Below are 18,733 nucleotides of genomic sequence, written 5' to 3' on the forward strand. Positions count from 1 at the left end.
CTGTGTTAGCTGAAGATAAAAGAGCCCCAATACTGATGTTTGTAGATGATGCAGTGTTACTTTCCCTAACTCCAGTGTGGTGAAAAGTACAACTTAATGCTTTCACTGGTTTCTGCAAAGCAAATGGGCTAGTCATTAATGTTGCTAAAACAAAGCTACTGAACTCCAGGCAAAGGGCAAAAAGGACGCCAAGCCTGAAAATAAGGGAAGGGGCTCTTGAGCAAGTTGACTCCTATCAAAATGTAGGCATGAAGATGAGAGAGGATTGTAAGTGGTAGGGACACGTGGCTAGAGCAGGAGTAGAATTGTCAGGATACAGTGGGGCACTAGCGAGATTTACCGGGGAACAGGACAATGAGGCGGTCAAGGTGTCTCTTGAGGCATATTCAGCACAGGCGAGGCAAGCTGCCCTACATGGGGCCGAACTGTGGGGTCACACTAGTTGTGCGAAGCTCTGGAACACTGAAAACAGATTTCTGAAGAGTATCCTTGGCCTTCCCAGTAGTGTGCCCAATCTTCCAATTTTCTTAGACACCGACGTGCAATGTATTGAGACGTTCGGCAGAGCAAGACCAGTGTGCTGTTGGGCTTGTGGTTTGTCGTCTGAACCTTTGAATACATAAAGGCAAGCCATTGTAGATAGAATGGGCCAGGAGGGTGGGAGGATGCTGCCCTGGTTCATGCACATTAAGAGGGAATTGCGTAGCATAGGGCTGAGTGAATATGGGTACAGCCCTACCAGTATGAGTGCAATCAGGAAAAAGGCGATTAAGAATGCCTAGAATATCAAAGGAGAGGCAGAAATCCTTCACAACATTGGCAGCTCGAGCCAGTCAACCAGATTTTGGAACATAAAGCAAAGATTTGGATATGAGGGTTATCTGGGTGATGCGTCTTCGAAGCACACGTGAGCGCTAGTTATGAAATTGCGACTGGGGATACTTCCAGTGGCTGCACCCCACAATAAATGGAACAGTAATGTTAGCCCTGTGTGTCCATTCTGCTCGAACTGGATAGAAACTTGCATCCACTTTATTTTCATTTGCCCCATACCATCTAGACCTCAGGAAACAATACTTAAAACCACTCTCCACTCTTGAGGGAAAAGCAAATAAGAACCACGGGGGAGGCAATACTAGTATGTAGCCTGTCTACAGATGGATTGGCAGTGCATTGCTCTTCTAATTATTTAGCCGGGGCTTGGAAAAGAAGACGGCGCAAGAAGATGTTGATTAAGCCCTGTAAAGGGCCTACACCATGCGAGGTATCAACACCTGATTATTGCATCTGCATCTTCGTGAAGCTTGTTCACTCTGGCATCTGTGCTTATATTAATCCATGCACAAACAGAAGTTCTCTGCCTTTGAAGGATTTGGATATTGTGGAACGTTCTAGCTACTTCCGGCTTGTAGAGAAAGCCATCATGAAATCTGATTATATACGATTGTAGCGTGCGTGGATTTTTTAACAGTATTTTATGTAAGTGGTGTTTTAATGAATAGATTATGAACTGTGTTGTGCTTCAATGGTATTTGATAGTGTAATAAAGCCATACTAAAGAGAACATAAAGACAAAGAAGTTGCCTCAAATTGTATATCCACTAGGCCAAACGTCCTTTCTAAACACACCACACCATGATTTTCACTGGCTGTAGGGAGGCACGAATAAGAGATGCTAATGGCAGCTCTCTCAGATAAAGCATGAGCCTGCTGCTTTTTTGCGAATGAGTATGCATGGTTCATGGTTACGCACATTTTAATGTTAGGTTGAGTGCTGTGAACAGTGATGTGAGCACCAAGCCATGCGTCGGTTATGTATTTAGAGATTCACACATGCCACCCTTTTATCACAGACTTGTTTAGCAAATATAGAGATCTCGGATCACAGTTATATTCCAGAAATGCTCTGTGATTTAATGCATAGCAGACAGGAACACATTGATGTTATGTGTCCCCTTTCCCACTCTCATAGAGATATTATTGAAAGACTACAAGTACCAGACTGTCCATCTTGGAATGATAACCTATTTGAAAATAATTCATATGGTTAGTCTAGTACTGCCCCTTGCGAAAAACAATTGAGGTGGTACGAACAGAACGCCTGCAAGACAGGGGCAGTGGTCAGTGTGCCAGCCGACCCCGGCAGGCTGGTCACACTGCAGTGTGCCAGCACAGACAGTTTGAAACTCAATTCAGGCAAGGCCTTTACTAACAGCAGGTGACAGAAGAAGCTTTTACTTCGGCAGCAATAGCCGTTAACATTAGATTTCTTCTGTAAAGTCCTTGAATAAGGATGTAATGAAACCAGCCTAATTTGTATAGCAATGTTTTATTGACATTGACGAGAGGTTTTGTAGCACGACACAAAGGTGTAGAAAGGTGTAGTTTGGGAGGGACTTTGCAAGACGGCGTGTATTCTAGTGTGCACCAAGAATGGCTACAAACTGCCCTGGGGACTCCTTGACTCCCATCAGAAAAGCCCACTTCACCATGATACTCCCCTCTCATTGCTTAGTTTTGGCAGTGAAACCTTCTCCCTCCGTTTTCCTGACATCCAGTTCAACAAAAGAAGCAGCACAAGGCTTTTTAATACTACCCCATTTCAGAATCATCCTTCAACGGAGAGTAAATGTAAGGTCAGGGCACCCCCTCACGGTGAAAGAGAGGCGCAGTAGCCCGGGCTTAACTGAGACAGGCCTGATCTTGTTACGATCTAGTGAAACTAGCAACATACAAATGGAATGACTTGCAGGCTAAGCTGCACGATTAGCTCAAACACACTTCCCAACTTTAAGCAATGTCAATTTCTGATTTTAATGGGTTTATCAAAGATGTTAAATATCCAACACCCAAGGCTTGCCAGGGATGTATGCTATTGTCATGTTCTTTATGATTTGAGGCAGTGCCCAGATTGGGTAGTCCTTGGCCTAACTCACGTGCCACTCCTTCTAGATGCAGGAGTGGTTCCTGAACCAACGCGAGGGGAGTCGAGTGCAGGGGCGCTACCGTCTCCACCGGAAAAAAAACTAACCGTCAGTTCCCTTAAAGGGCCCCCTGATTTGTATAATTTGTTCTAAATTGGCCTGTATAGTGATTATATATAGGATACAGTAACCCTTACCATGGGTTATAAGGCTATTGCAAGTGACCGAGGAGTTCAGAGATCAGAGGCCTTTATGATGTCACAGAACTCCGACATGACTTGCAACATCCTTATAATGTTCAGTAGTGGGTACTTTATAACTTATAATGCATGGCCACACACTGTCATCCCCTTTAATACCTGGCCTCTTGCTTAATATAATGTAAGAGATCAGCCATTTGCTGATCCTTATAATCAATGTAGAATCTGTTTGGATTTAAAAAGCTAATATGCAGCTTTGAATGTGCTGCAGAACCATAGTTTAAACGTTTTAATAAAATGCATTGAAAACACGTTTTCATTTTCTACTTTAAGATAAGTTAAACTTCGGCAGTACACAAATTAAAAATTCTACCATAAATAGTTCCTTGGCAATTAAATACTGTAAAAGTGTCACAGAAAACTATTTAACAAGCAAGATATTTGAACAACTTGTAACGGCTTTAATTAACTGCTGCAGTGACAGCTGGACTTCTGGCCTTTACTGGCTCAAGCAGCGGGCATTGTGACATCTCAACTGAAGCGTAATGGCGGATTATGCAGCAGTTGTGATGTCATTTTCTTATTACAGGTCAGATGTGATGTCACAACTAGCCCATAATTCCAGACGCTTATACAAATTATGCAGGCTGCCATGTTTATAGGTATATTTTGTCTGCCCTTTAAAGGGCCTAGGTCCTTTATCTATATGGGGAGGTCTGGGCCACCAGGACCTTTATTCCCCTTAGGGCGGTCCCTAACGGGGTTGACTTTTGTAAAGGCGCCTGGCCTGCGAGTGTAGGGATTGCCGCAAGCCCACAGCACGGTTATCCCGGAAATTTCTGAACGCTTCCTCTGGGATCGTCATCCTTAAGTGAATGTGGTTACCCTATCCATTGGCATTGTAATAATGACTCAGTCCTTTTATTTCTTCATAAGTGTCCTATAGCCAATGCATTTCGGATGCTAACCCGTCTTCGCTATTCCAGGATACAAAACAAAAATATATGTGCACACAGGTCCTTCACAAACATTTACGGCACCTTAATGTAATTTGTAAATATTTGAAAACATCTATTGTCCTCTCCTTTGAGTCACGTATAGAACCTCAGAAATGACGCAGGTACATGAATTTATTTCTGAAAACCTGAAGATTTGGGAAAATGTGGTGCAAATAGTGAATTTGAAAGCACATTTGTCCTACATATGGATTAAACCGTAGTTAAACATGTCAGTAAACTGGACCTAGAACATTTGCAATCATGATGTATATAATGGAAGCTTCATAACCTTGAAAGGGATGTTGGGGATGAGGAATGATGGATGGGTGGGGTGAATGTGTGAGTCAGAGCACTAGGAGACCACAGTACCCACAGAAATGAGACGCCTCCAATGCTGCTTTTCTTTGTCCCTTTGTGGTGTTCTCCACACTATGAATTCAAGTTAAAGCAGAGCCAACATTACCTGCCAGGGCTCCCTGATGGATGGTTTCTCGGATATGTTCAATTGCCAGGAAGCTCAGTCCACTCTGGGGCTGCACTACAAGGCACTCCCGGTAGGTGGTCTGTGGAGGAAGCAAATGGGCAGCCCTTGAGAGAAAAGCGAAACATCCACATTTATAACAAACGGCACATATCTTCAACAAGAGCAGTGGGGTGGCCCACGTGGGGCACTGTGGTGCCTGGCATGTTTGTGTGCCAGGTGAATTCTTTCCTTGCTGCCCGTGTGGCCACGGAGGAGCGGCGGACTGCCGAAAGGAAGGCTCCGTGAGCGCACGGGAACGACCTCGTCGCCAGTGTTGGCCCGTATGGGCCACGGAAAGGAGGATGCGCACACGGAGATTATTGGATGCTTCTTTATTCATCCACTGCTTAACACGAACTGGCGCTTCTCGCGCCTTACCCAGAAAGCCCCGCTCTCCCTGTCCTCCCGCCGTAGCATGGCTCCGCCCCCACAATGGTGGGGGCAGCACTCCTTAACCCCTGAGTGCTTGGCAACATCACCCCCGAACAATATATTCAAACATGGAAATCAACATTCTTCAACAAGTCTCATAGGCTTCCTTACAGTTCTCCGTGGCCTCTCCTCTTGGTCACCTGCCTCTTGCAGTTCCGTGGCTTGCACATCTCTGCTTGTCCTTCCTGGGTCTCCTCCTTGGAGGAACCCACAAGTCATCCCGCGACTCTCGCGGTTCTGGAGAGGCCGATCGCTGGAGCGGCTCTGTTCCCTCTCGTCTGGTGTAGTGTCTAAATTGTTGACAGTTCCTGGTGACAGCTCTGCTTTGATCCTCGGCCGTCACCATCGTGCCTTTCACTGCGGTTACTCTCATGGGGCTTGGAGCAAACCGCAGATCTGTCTTTCTGGGCGTTGGTTGATGGACGAGTACTTCGTCTCCAATGTGGAAGTCTTGTATCACCGCATGGCGGCGAGCGTCAGTCTCCCGTCTCGCTCTCTCCTTGGCTTCTGCGTCCCTTCGGAGCACGTCCATGTCAGGCAGCTCCTCATCGGATGGGTTGCACGGTATGCGGGTTCGTACTTTGTAGCGAAACATTAGCTCGGCAGGTGTCTTGTTGGTGGCTTCGTGAGGAGTGTTTCTGTAGTCCCGTAGGAGTCGGCACAGTGCCTGGTGTGGATCCACTGCTTCTACTCTGGCTCTTTGTCTTGTTTTCTTGATCGACGCCATGAATCGTTCAGCCATCCCGTTCGCTTGAGGGTGGCGAGGGGTTATCTTTGTATGTTCAAACCCTAGGTGTTCTGCTAGTGTTCCAAATTCATACCCACTGAACGGGGGCCCATTGTCGGATTTGACTATTTTGGGGATCCCCCAACGCTGAACACTTCCTCTATTGCCGCTGCTACTTGAGGGAATGTGGTGGTGGTGACTGTTTTGACGATCGGGAAACGGGAGTGTTCGTCTATTAGGAGCAGGAGGTAGTCACCCTCCTCCGTGGGCCCATAGAAGTCCATGGCTACACGTTCCCACGGTCGTTCGGGTATCTGTGTGTGTTGGAGCGGGGGTGGATGTTCCGCAGGAGCTGTGCACTGGCAGGCATGGCAGTTCTTCACCCATTCTTCTACTGCCGCGTCTAGAAACAGGAACCAGACATGGCACCTCAGCTGTCTTTTGGTGTTCTCCGCTCCTCTATGTCCCTCATGGGCCGTGCTTACCACCTCATTCCTGAGCGTGGTGGGGATGACGATCCTGCACCCTCTGAGGAGGATGTCGTTGTCCTTGACGGCCAGTTCGCTGTGTACTCTGGCCAGCCTTTCAATTTCTTGTTTGCACACTCCTGGGTGTGCCAGCATTGCTCTATGGTGATCCCTCCATTTATTGGGCGATGTGAGGCTGATGGCGAGTGCCATGGTGGGGTCAGCTGCTGATGCAGCAGCAACTCTCTCCAGGGACAGCGCCGGTGGTAGCGAGTTTGACGCTATGTATCGTACGTAGGCAATGTCTCCTTCGCGGGTTAGTGGGGCCCCAACTGGGTGTCGTGACAGGTAGTCAGCGGGGTTAAGGCCACCCCCGGGACGATGCACGATGTCGTAGTCATATTCCTGTAAACGGATTCCCCACCGCTCTATTCTGGGGGGCATCTTGGTGTGCGGGTTGCCAAAAAGCGATAGCAGGGCCTGGTGGTCCGTGATTAACGTGAACTTTTTCCCTATGATGAAGTCATGGAAATGTTCGCACGCCCAGACGGCGGCTAAGCTCTCTTTTTCCGCCTGGGAGTAGGCCAGTTCTGGGGTGGACAGGGCCCTGCTGACGTAGGTGACAACGTGTCTCGGGTGGACATCCGCCCCGCTGGTTTGGGCTAGGATGGCACCAAGGCCCACCGGGCTCGCGTCCACCACTATTTCAGTGTGCCATGAGGGATTGAAGTAGGCTAGGCGGTGCGCCTCCATCAGGGCCCGCTTGATGTTGGAAAAAGCCTGGAGACACGCAGGGGTCCATTCAAACACCGTTTCTTTCTGGAGGAGTTTCCGTAGAGGGTCAGTAAGGGACGCGTAGTGCGGTATGTACCTCGCACAGTAGCCAGCCATGCCGAGAAACGAGCGGACGTCTGCAACTTGTCGCGGTTCTTCCAGGTTAGTGATAGTGTCAACCTTATCGGGATCCGGCATCATTCCTTCGCTGGAAAAGATGTGTCCAAAATATTTCAGCTTTGTCTTGCTGAAACGGCACTTTGCAATATTGAGGGTGAGGCCTGCCTCCTGGAGTGCTGTACATGTGGCGAGTAGGGCTTTGTCGTGAGACTCTTTCGATGATCCAAAAACGAGGATGTCGTCACTGTGGTTCAGTGTGCCCTTGATGGGTCTGATCACCTGCCGGATGGCCTCTTGAAAGATTTCCGCGGCTGATGAGATGCCGAAGTTCAGACGCCGATACCTGTAGAGACCGTCGTGGGTCGCGAAGGTCGTGATGGGTCTGGATTCCGGATGCAGCTCCAGCTGATGGTATCCTTTGTTGAGGTCGAGTTTGAAGAACATTCGGGCGTTGTTCAGTTGCACGATCATGTCCTCAATGCAGGGGCCCAGATGCCTCTCGCGCTGAATGGCGGTGTTTGCCACCCTCATGTCCACGCACAAACGGATCTTTCCCCCTTCTTTGGGTACAACCACGAGTGGGGAAACCCATGGTGTCGGACCTGTGGCTGGTTCAATGATGCCATCAGACAGCAGTTGGTGGAGTGCGTCTGATACTGCCGCTTGCAGGTGAAACCCTACTCTCCGGGGATGTTGTGGTACCGGCCTCACCGATGTGTCGATGTGGAGCCGGATGGGAGGGGCCCTGAGTTTGCCCAGCCCCATACAGAGGTTGGGGAAGTCCCTTGTGATGTCAGCCTGTGTGACCAGGTTCTGCGGCTGGTAGCATGCGATGGTGCCAACTGCGTCCCTCGCGTTTGCGCTCTCGGAGGTCGCAGTGATGGAGTCTCCCGCCCTCACGTGTATTTCTATTAGCCCCAGGCGGGAAGCCGTGTGGTAGCTGAGCAGGCACCGGCTTCTGGCAAGTGACAGGATAATGTGTATAGTTGTGTCCACTTTCCGGCCATTCAGGAGAAGGCGTTGTGTGAAACATCCTACCGTCGGTAGGGGGGTGGTGGCACCCCACTGAAATATCCTTGAGCGAGACTGTTCAAGTGCGGGTGGGTTCGGTAGTACGGCATAGTCCTGTTCGCCCATAATGTTGACAGTAGCGCCTGAGTCAATCATGAATTGAAATTGTCTGTTTCCCATTTTGATGGGGGTTTTCAGGGCTTCTCTGGCCTCTTCAGTGTCAAGTATGAGGTTGACAAACTCGTCCTGGTCGTATAGGTCATATGGCATGTCATATGCGGCTCCCTGCTCCTCCTGGTAGAGAGTCTCAGGCCCATATTCCTCTGGTGGATGGTCATATTCGTCCGTGAAGTATCTGGTCCGATCAGCCTGCTCTGGCTGTGGTGGGTACCCCGGCGTATGGTATTCATCAATGGCCCTGACGTACCGCCTCTGTCCTTTGCTTTGTTGGTAATATCTGGGTTGAAAGTGTCTTGGAGGTGGTGGACAGAAAAGTGGCCTGACAGGCGTTTGGGGTCTCGCCGGCGGAAATGGTACACCTTCCCGGCACACCTAGTGAAAATGTCCTTCTCTTCCGCAGTTCGTGCATCGTTGAGACAGCGCTGGGCATGAGCCTGCATGCGGAAAAGACATCCCACAACGATAGCACTGTCTCTGTAGGCGGGGAGTTTGGATGGATTGAGTTCTGTACGACTGTGGCCCCCTATCACCTGGACGAGCTTGTTGTATGGTTGCCACCAGTTCCGCTGTGTCATGCTTGGGGTTGCTCGGATTGGCCATGGATGTAGCTTGGGCATCGACCCTCTCATGTATTCGAGCGAGGTCGCTCACTTCCTGAATGGAGAGGGGTTTTTTCAGGAGCTGTTTCTTGAGAGCAGGGGATAGGCAGCCTTCAATGACCCTCAATCTTATGGCTTCCTCCAGCGAAAATGCGTCAAATTGGCAATTTGCACCTTTTACTCTTAGGCGGGTTATGAATTCGTCAACTGTCTCCTGTGGCATTTGGGTGCACTTGTTGAAAAGGTAGCGTTCGTAGTCGCGATTGACTTCTATGATGAGGAGTTTGTCTAGAGCCTTTATTAAGTCCTTGAAGGTGTTCTGTTCAGCTGCAGGGATGGTCTTGACCACAGTCTTTATTTCGCCTCCTACTAGATTGAGGAAGATGTCCCTGATATTGGGGGAGTTTCCATCACCAGACCCCCTGACGTAATGTTGGAAATCTTCCATCCAATCAGTCGATCTGGGCCCCTTCTTGGCTTGTGGGGTCATGGTGAAAGGTGGTGGTAGTCGCAGTTGAATCGGCTGTACGACATGAGCCGTGGTAGGCGACCCTGAGTTGGAACCTGAAGCGGAGGCCGGCGTGCTCATGATACCGGAAAGCGTGTGTCCCTTGTGCCTGTTATGGGCAGGCTAGCGGAGCTTGGCCTGCCTGGGAGGTCGAGTGTTATGGGGGGGGGTGGCCCACTCCAACCCTGTCACGTGTCTTTATTGGCTTTTCGAGTGCCTTGGGAGACCTCGCCGGCACGCGACGTGGGGGGGGGGGGTCGCAGCAGATGGCCAATGTTGCACTGCGCGGTACCTGTGGCCTCACAGCGTGGTGTCAGGCAGACTGCCAGCAATCAACGACGGCACTCTTGGAGTGTTGTAGGACGAGTGAAGAAGGAGGGGGGGGGCTGCCTCCCGTGTCGGAGGTGGAGAGGCCGGAGGGGGAGGCCTGGACGCTCCCAGAGCAAGCAATTGGCAGATTGCCAAGCAGGGATACTTTCGAACGCGCTTGTGGCGCGGAGGGTGGCGGAGGGCCACGGAGGAGCGGCGGACTGCCGAAAGAAAGGCTCTGTGAGCATACGGGAACGACCTTGTCGCCAGTGTTGGCCCGTATGGGCCACGGAAAGGAGGACGCGCACACGGAGATTATTGGATGCTTCTTTGTTCATCCACTGCTTAACACGAACTGGCGCTTCTCGCGCCTTACCCAGAAAGCCCCGCTCTCCCTGTCCTCCCGCCGTAGCATGGCTCCGCCCCCACAACGGTGGGGGCAACACTCCTTAACCCCTGAGTGCTTGGCAACAGTCAGCTATCTTAGGAAGGCCAGAGGGAATGCAGAATGACGAGTGCAGGGAATTCTGGAGATGACCGTTGGTGTGGTAGAAGGGTGCCTAACCCCATCTCACCCGCGTAACCTTCTACCTGAGACCCAAGCAATTAAGTACATTTCCTATTTGTACTCATCCGACTCAGTGTTGTCCCTGCGTGCTGCCTGGCTGGCTGGCTGGCTATCCAGACGTTCCCAGATGCTTCATGCACTGACCCAAGTATGAGCACACACCCCCATAATGATCATAGTTTAGGATAATGGGGTGGCATCTGGGGTGGCCAATCAGATTCCAGGTGTAGCACGTGCCACACCAGGCCACTCCCCGGACACAGCCCTGAACGAGAGCCCTTCCTAATGTTGAGATCATCATCGCCCAGAAAGGCAGCCACAGCCGCTCTACTTCACCCTGTTCTCCCTGCCTCTCCTTCAACATGTTACCTGGGCAAATCTCCTATCCCTCGAATGCTCCCCGTTTACTAAGTGCTGAGGTGAGGTGAGCGGCCTTTGGTGAAATAGCAGTGGTACGGGGATAGCGAAAGCTGGGATGTGTGCGCGCCGAGGATCACGTGGTAAATCTCACTTTCCAATTGGATGATGCGATACAGCCCTAGTCTCCAGCTCCCTCTAACCACTTCAGGGCTCTGCCCAACATTGCACAGCACCCTGCAGATGTTTAATGCTCACTTTTAAACGTCCTTTGCACATACGCTTTTTCTTTATGCGTTTAGTGCAACGGTCTAAATACACTTTGCGTATGCTGGATGGAAAAATGAGGCAAACATGGTGATGTCTGGCATTCAACAATGCATTTTGGGTCATTTTGGTACTGTATTGTGGATGTTTCGGACTAGCAATAATGTCGGCAAGACTTCGAAGTTGCCACTTTTTGGCAGTCTTTGGCTAGAGCAGGGGTACACAACTGATTTTGCCAGAGGTCCGAATGCACCTTACATGCTGCCTGTAGTGGGCCAACAAGTACATTTGGGAGGGGCGGTAGGCTCCTGCGTGGCAGGAGATTTTTTCAACGCCCAATTATTATTAAACACATGGAAAAAAATAACCTTTTTGAGGTGTACCAGTCTTTAGTTGTATTTCAAACTTAAATATTGTACTACACATATTGGCAATAGTAGACAAAGCAGTCAAATCATTTAGGAGGAAGACAGTGCGCTTAAACATTTCGCACATTCAGTGAGAAACATTTCAGCGTTTCTCAGATGCCATTTTCTGGATATCAGGCTCCAGTGCAGTGACGCTGTGCCTACTCTTAGAATAGCATGGAGAGGGTGGTCAGTGAGTCTTGTCCTTAGACTGTATTTATGCAATTTCAACGGAGAGAAAACTTTTTCGCAAACATAAGTACTGCCAAACATGTGTCTCTTTTTTGCAACTCAGAAACATATCCTTTTTGAACAATGCATTTTCTCTCCCGGTCTCATTACCCAGAGTGCTGCATTTAGCTATCCTGCATTTATGTGGCCTTTCTACAGGGGTGGTTTTTTGCAGTTTTGTCTATTTAGTTATTGCATCAGGTCTTTAAAGTATATATATTTTTATTAACCCTTGAATGGACTTTGCGTTATTTTGGACTGCTATTCCTTGCGGTTTGCGTTGGCCATCCTCTTGGGAGTATAGTTAGATTCTAGAGTGATTTTTTCTTTGGATATTGAGATGCCATAACCTGTTCTCTCAGTAGCAATTTATTTCGACTTTTTCGACATCACACAGGTAAACATTCAGTTATTACAAACTAAAAGAAAATTCGGGGCACTGTTGTGCGCCAAACAAGATGGCCGCCTGAAACATGAGCTCCGTGGCAGGCAGATCGCTCTATCCTGATCTTGGGCATTTACGATCTACAACTTGTACCAGACTGCTACGATTCGCGAGCTGCTGGACCAGGGACCAATTGGTCCAAATCCTGAAGAAAATCGGCGCCGGTAACCCTGTAATCGGGAACTGCCATGACCATCCCCCATCGGCCGCGAATCTGCGCGCCAAAATCCAGCACTCGGGGAGAGTCAGACGGTCCAGGCCCTCGGTACCGTAGCGCCCCACCACCCCTGTGGAGGCCCGTGTGGCGGTGGAACACCTCTGAGTAGATGTCCGGGAGCGAACCACGCGATTGCTTGGGCCGTACGGCGCCGGCGCGGAGCACCGCAGATACTAGAACTGTAACCAAGCTGGGCGGCTTCTACTCAGGCCCTCATCGACTCTCATATCGGCCTTCACCCTGCTGTCTCCATCGCTGGGCCCCCCCCCTTTTTCAACGAGATTCCAGCGCTCGGGGTAGAGCTGCGGCACACCAACGGACGCCAGGTGCTGTGCTCCCCCGCTGTCGTGGGCTGGGTTTCCGGACCCTTGGCGCCCGTAAGGTACATGGGGGTTGGGGATGCTGCTAACCCCTGGCCTCCCTGAAGCGGAGAGGGGGACAAATTGATGCGTGGTTACGCGGGGGTCACCATCTGCACTCGATAGAGGACGACCTGCTCCCGCCGAGCGAGGTGCTGTGAACCTCTCGCGGACCGCACTAGACTCTTGTCTGCGCTTGGAGGGGCCTGGACCCCTGGCGGCCTGGCCGCGGCCTGTTGGGATCCCCTGTGGTCCACGTTATCCGGCCCCGCCGCCCGGCACCAGACACCTTGCGACACCCGAAGATTTGCCTTGCCCCCGCCTCTCCTCCTTCCAGGGCGCCGGACTTCGGGCTCCCCGGAGCTGCTTCGGTTGTACCCTGCCAGCCACTGCCATCAAGGCCTTGATCCCCTGGGGGCTGCACTTCGTTGACCCTGTCCGCGGAGGCGAGGGACACCACCGGCTCCCCCTCTTTTCTCCTGAGTCACATCACCCCCACAATGACTAAAGGGACAGGGAAAAAACAGAGCTCCATAAACAAGTTTACGAAGACTCCGGTCGGCCCTGCTGAGGAGGTCTCCGAGCAGGCCCCTGCCACTACCTCAACCGCTGCTGTCTCGGAATCTCAGAACATGATGGACTTTATCCGTGAGGGTTTTACCACGCTCCACTCGAAGTTAGATGACATGAATGGCACTATCTCCTCTATCAAGGCCCACATTGAGAGGACTGACAGTCGAGTGTTGGAGGTCGAAACCAGGGTGAGCTCCGCCGAGGATGGTCTGGGGGCGCTGCATTCAGAGGTCACGGCTCTATCCAACCGCGTCCTCGAGGTGGAGAAGAAAAATGAGGACTTGGAATCTCGCTCGAGGCGTAACAACCTCCGTATCATTGGGGTCCCTGAGAGTGGCATCGGAGAGCCGATGGAAGACTTTGTGGAACGCACATTACTGTTGCTTCTGGATTCACCTAAGCTCTCTCCTCAGTTTGCAATAGGGCGGGCACACCGGGCCCTGATGCCTAAACCCAAGCCGGGTGCACCTCTGCGACCCATTATAGCTCGTGTCCTTAACTTCCGGGACCGCGATGCCCTCCTCAGAGCCTCAAGACTCAAAGGTGAACTTCTACTGGATGGAGCAAGGATACACCTATACCCTGACTTCTCGGTGGCTGTCCAGTGGGAGCGTAAGACTTTCTTGGCTGTGAAAAGAAGGCTTAGGGATCACGGAGTCAAGTACTCCATGTTATACCCCGCTAAGCTGCGAGTGGAGCACAACAATCAGGTATCATTCTTCACGATTCCGGAGGAGGCCTCCAGGTTTATCGACGATGATTTCCCAGGCTGACTTTCCTCCCAAGGCCATTCCACTATAACTACTCGGCGTGCCCGTTGGGGAGGCGCCGCCACCGGCTTTCCCCCCCGACGCCAAGAATATACCACACTTGTACCTCTCAACAATTGTCAGTAGGATTACTCTGCATGACTGTGCCAAGGTAAATCATGCCAATTATAGTTGTCAAGTTACGTCCGAAGCATCATTGTAGGCACCATGTTCTCGCTGGATCTGCCACAGTCCCGGAGCGGCGTCATCAGTCCGGCCCACAGGCCCCCAGGCGTTGATGCCACTAGTTTGGATTTGGTTAAGGGGTGTTGGGGTTGTCATTCCTCTTGTTGGGGGAGGGATGTGGGTGAGGGTGGGTTGGGATGGGGGTTTTGTTATAAAAAAGTTTGGCATTGGCAGCGAGGTCGGACCACAGGGTAATGCAGTGTTAATGAGGCTACAGGGACGCTACATCGGCCCACTGGACATCATTATCCCGGAGATATGAGCGTCACCGCTCCTCTGACGGAGAACAATCTAACCTTCATGAGCTGGAATGTGAGGGGTCTGGGCAATTTTAAAAAAATGAGACAGATACAGCTGCAAGCGGAGCGGCATGGATCCAAGATCCTTTTCTTACAAGAGACACATGCGCGTTCTGAACATTGTTTGAGATTTGCCAGAAACTGGGGCCCCCAGAGATACTTCACCAACTTTTCTACTCAAAGCCGTGGGGTTATGACTATTATTCATAAGAGCCTTAAATTTACACTCACAAATAGACCCTCAGGGTACATCTGTACTACTACATGCTACACTCCAGAATAGGGAGGTGATCTTGCTGAACATCTATGGCCCCAACATTGACGACCCGGAGTTCTTCACACACCTCACATCCCTCCTAGATGGTTTCCCTTTGGTTCCTATCCTCTGGAGTGGTGACTTCAACACCATTTTTGATACAGACCTTGACAGATCTGGGTCCAGGCCCCGCCAACTTACCAGGGCAGCCTATGCTACACTGTCATCCCTCCCCCGCCTTGCGGTTGTAGACGCATGGAGACTGCTCTACCCTGATTCCCGTGTCTATTCCTTTTACTCTTCAGTTCATGATTCCTATTCCCGGATCGATAGGTGTGTAATCTCTGATGTATTGATCAAAAATGTGGTACAATTAACGATCCTCCCTAGGACTGTATCTGACCCCTCCCCGGTGACCATCACCATGGGTTGGGGACTGGACGGTGATCGTACCAGACGCTGGAGGATGAAACCCCATTCTCTCCTCGACCCTCTGTTCAGATCGGAGCTTGAGGTAGCCATTGAGGAGTATTTCGAAATAAACAAGGACTTGGTATCCTCCCAGGCCACCCTATGGGAGGCCTTTAAGGCATATATTAGGGGCATAGCACTGTCCAAAGAGAGTGGCATACTCAGAACAATTGGAAGGGATATCGCTGTCAGTGAAACCAAACTGTCGACCCTGGAGGCCCAGTGCTCGCGGTCCTCAACCCCTGCGTCCATTGCAGCTATAGGAGTGGAACTGGATGTGTTTTGCTCCCTGGCGGAACGGGAACAAACATTTCGGGATAGCCCCGGCCTGGAGAGGAGATACGGAGAGGGCGAGCGCCCTGGCCGTTTCCTTGCTAGACTCGTCCGTCACAAGCTGGGTGATCCACATATACCTGGGATTGTTCGTTCGGATGGCTCCTTAGCCACCACGTCACAGGCCATCAACTCGGAGTTCTTCGCCTTTTACGAAGCCCTGTACTCCAATTCGGACGAGGCCACGGAGGCGGAGGTGGACTCCTATCTTACGGCTCTCCCCCTAACGGTCCTCTCTCCCGAGACCGCTGGTTCCCTTGACTCTCCACTCACCCCGGAAGAGTTTACGGAGGCCATAGACTCTCTCTCCTCGGGGAAGGCACCCGGCTCTGATGGCATCCCGGTTGAATTCTATAAATGTTATAAGACTCTCTTACTCCCTCACCTAATAGCTCTCTGGGAGGAATCGGTAGAGGCAGGCACACTCCCCTCATCACTCCGCGAAGCCACAATTACGGTACTGCTTAAACTTAGTAAACCTGCCACCCAGTGCAGCTCATATCGCCCACTTTCCCTCAAACTGTGACACAAAAATGTTTGCCAAAATGCTAGCGACCAGGCTTGCCCCCTGTATGCCATCCATCATACACCCAGATCAGGCGGGGTTCATTCCAGGCCGCTCCACCGCTCTGAACATTAGACGGCTCTTCAACATAATCAGCAGGATCAGCCCCAATGTGCAAGCGGTCGCCGCAACCCTCGACATGCAGAAGGCGTTCGACTCAGTTTCTTGGAGATACCTCTGGCGGGTGCTCGAACAATGCAAATTCGGGCCGGCTTTTCGTTCCTGGGTTAAGGTACTTTACTCAGGGCCTGTGGCCTGTGTCCGCACGGAGGACAGATGCTCCCCATTCTTTAATATTGCCAGGGGAACGAGACAGAGCTGTCCGTTCTCTCCTCTGATCTTCGCTTTAGCGATAGAACCTTTTGCCGACATGCTTCGACAACTTCACTCACACAGAGGACTTCCCTCGGCGGGTCAAGCCGATATTGTATCCCTCTACGCCGATGATGCACTCCTTCTTGTGCGGTCCCCCTCCACTAATTTACCTCCAATAATGAAAGATGTTATCCACTTCGGGTACATCTCAGGCCTCAAGGTGAACTGCACAAAATCTACGCTCTTTCGGCTCACGGAATGCACCCTTCCCCCTCCTGACACCATGGGGTTCTTGTGGGCGCAGTCGAAGTTCACATATCTGGGGATTGAAATAACACGTCAGTTTGAGACGACCCTCGAGGATAACTACCATAACTACCTTGCGCATCTGGTGACTAAGACTTTGGCATGGAGCAAATTGCCGATCTCCCTAGCGGGTAGAATAGGGTTGTTAAAAATGATAGTAATACCCCAACTACTATACAGGTTCACCAACGTTCCCCTATGGCCGGGCGAGGGTTTCTTCCAAGCATTGACACGCAGCATCAACTCTTTTCTGTGGCACTCGGGCTCGGTCAGGCTCAAGCTCGGGACCTTGTCCACCCGGATGGCTGACGGTGGCTTTGGGGCCCCCGATTTTCTTAAATACTGGTTGGTCTCGCAAATCCAATACACGTCCTACTGGTTTAACACAGCAGACCCTCCCCCACATGTTAGACTTGAAAGGCTGGCGGTCAGCGACCGAGACATCCGCTCCCTGGTGATACAGCCCATTCCTCTTGTACGGGATACACCGAATCCGGTGGCTTGCACCTTCCTGGCGCTAACAAAAACGTGGAAATTGCTAGATGATACAATCTCCCACTATGGAACTTTCTCCCAGGGATCCCACGAGTACCGCCGTCGACTGCACTCAGATGGGCTGAGGCGGGATACGAGTTGCTCCGTGACGTATTCGAGCAGGGCAGCTTTGTTGAGTGGCCTGACCTGCCGCTGCCCTTGAGAGGTGGTCCGAGTGCTTGGCTTCAGTATTCAGCTCTACGTAAAACCCTTAAAAGACACTACCCCATGTTTCCGGCAATGCCACCGGATGATCCCGCTATCGAGGAACTGACTTCCCCCCACACCTACCAGAGGGAAAATATCTAGGCTATACACAATGATGCAATCCAGAACCACTCCGAAATTCACTGGGCTGAGGCGGGCGTGGGAGGGGGACCTCAGGGTGGAGGTGACGGATGAGCGCTGGACTCACATGTGTGCCCGTAGACACCAGGTATCTTTCAATTCCCGTTTTAAATTGATTCAACTAAAAGTGTTGCATAGGTTTCATTATACCCCGAGCAGGTTACATCGCATGCTTGGGGATCACTCCCCAAGATGCCCCAGGTGTGGGCAGGATGGCGCCGACTATATGCACATGATCTGGGACTGCCCCTGCCTCTCCCAATTTTGGGAGACGGTGTTCACAACAGTATCTGCTATACTTTATCAACCTATCGATCCCTCCCCAAAGAAGGGCCTATTCCATGACTTTCCAGAGCTACCCCGAAATTCCAGGAAACTGGCCGGCCTTTGCATGCTCCTTGCGGTACGAGCTATTCTGCTTTCCTGGCTTTGCCCCGCACCCCCCCACGCATGCGCAATGGCTCAGGGCTCTTACATGGCCCTCAGACACTGAGGAGGCGTGGACCTGTCTACAACCAGCCCACTCGAGGCCTAGGGATGTCTGGATCCAGTTTCGCTCCTATATGTCAGATTTAAGTGTGACACCTGATACAACTTCCCCAACTACTACACCCACCCATGTGGGTGATCTATCCTGAGCCAAGGGCTCTCTTATACTGCGTTTACACTGTATGCATCCTTGATGGAAAATGTTAATGCTAGATGCACTGTCTGTATGCCTGTATTGGTTTAACTGTTCCTACCTTGTGCTTACCTTGGGTATTGTTCGCCTGTGTTCTGCTGCCAAGCTGTTTAATAAAAAAAGTTTTAAAAAAAAAAACTAAAAGAAAATTCTAAACATAATTTTACCTAAATTGGAGCAAAAGAGCAAGAATATCACGGCTGAGACCAACTAAGGAAGGATGATCCAGATTTTGGATTCTTACAGTGTGTCCCTTGAACAAGATCAGAAGTTCTTATCTTCCATTTCATTTCTTTGTTCAGGATAAAAATTAATATATAGACAACTATATACAACGGCACACTTTTTGTATTAAAATATGTCTTTTTGCTTGATGTAAAGAACATACATATTTCGTGACAGGCAAGAGATCTTTGGGGAAGGAACACAGCCT

The 18,733-nt window shown here is 50.7% G+C and overlaps 1 long non-coding RNA gene across 1 annotated transcript in view; it reads right to left on the minus strand.

Moving 5' to 3' along the window:
• Positions 1 to 4,583: 4,583 nt before the first annotated feature.
• Positions 4,584 to 18,733, minus strand: part of LOC138581947 (uncharacterized) — a 32,826-nt gene continuing 18,676 nt past the window's right edge. Inside the window, exon 3 of the long non-coding RNA XR_011304897.1 lies at positions 4,584 to 4,685. This is a non-coding gene — a long non-coding RNA (uncharacterized lncRNA). The remainder of the gene's footprint in view (positions 4,686 to 18,733) is intronic.

This window comes from Ambystoma mexicanum, chromosome 3q (genome assembly GCF_040938575.1).
Source record: "Ambystoma mexicanum isolate Mex_15411 chromosome 3q, UKY_AmexF1_1, whole genome shotgun sequence".
Lineage (NCBI taxonomy): Eukaryota > Metazoa > Chordata > Amphibia > Caudata > Ambystomatidae > Ambystoma > Ambystoma mexicanum.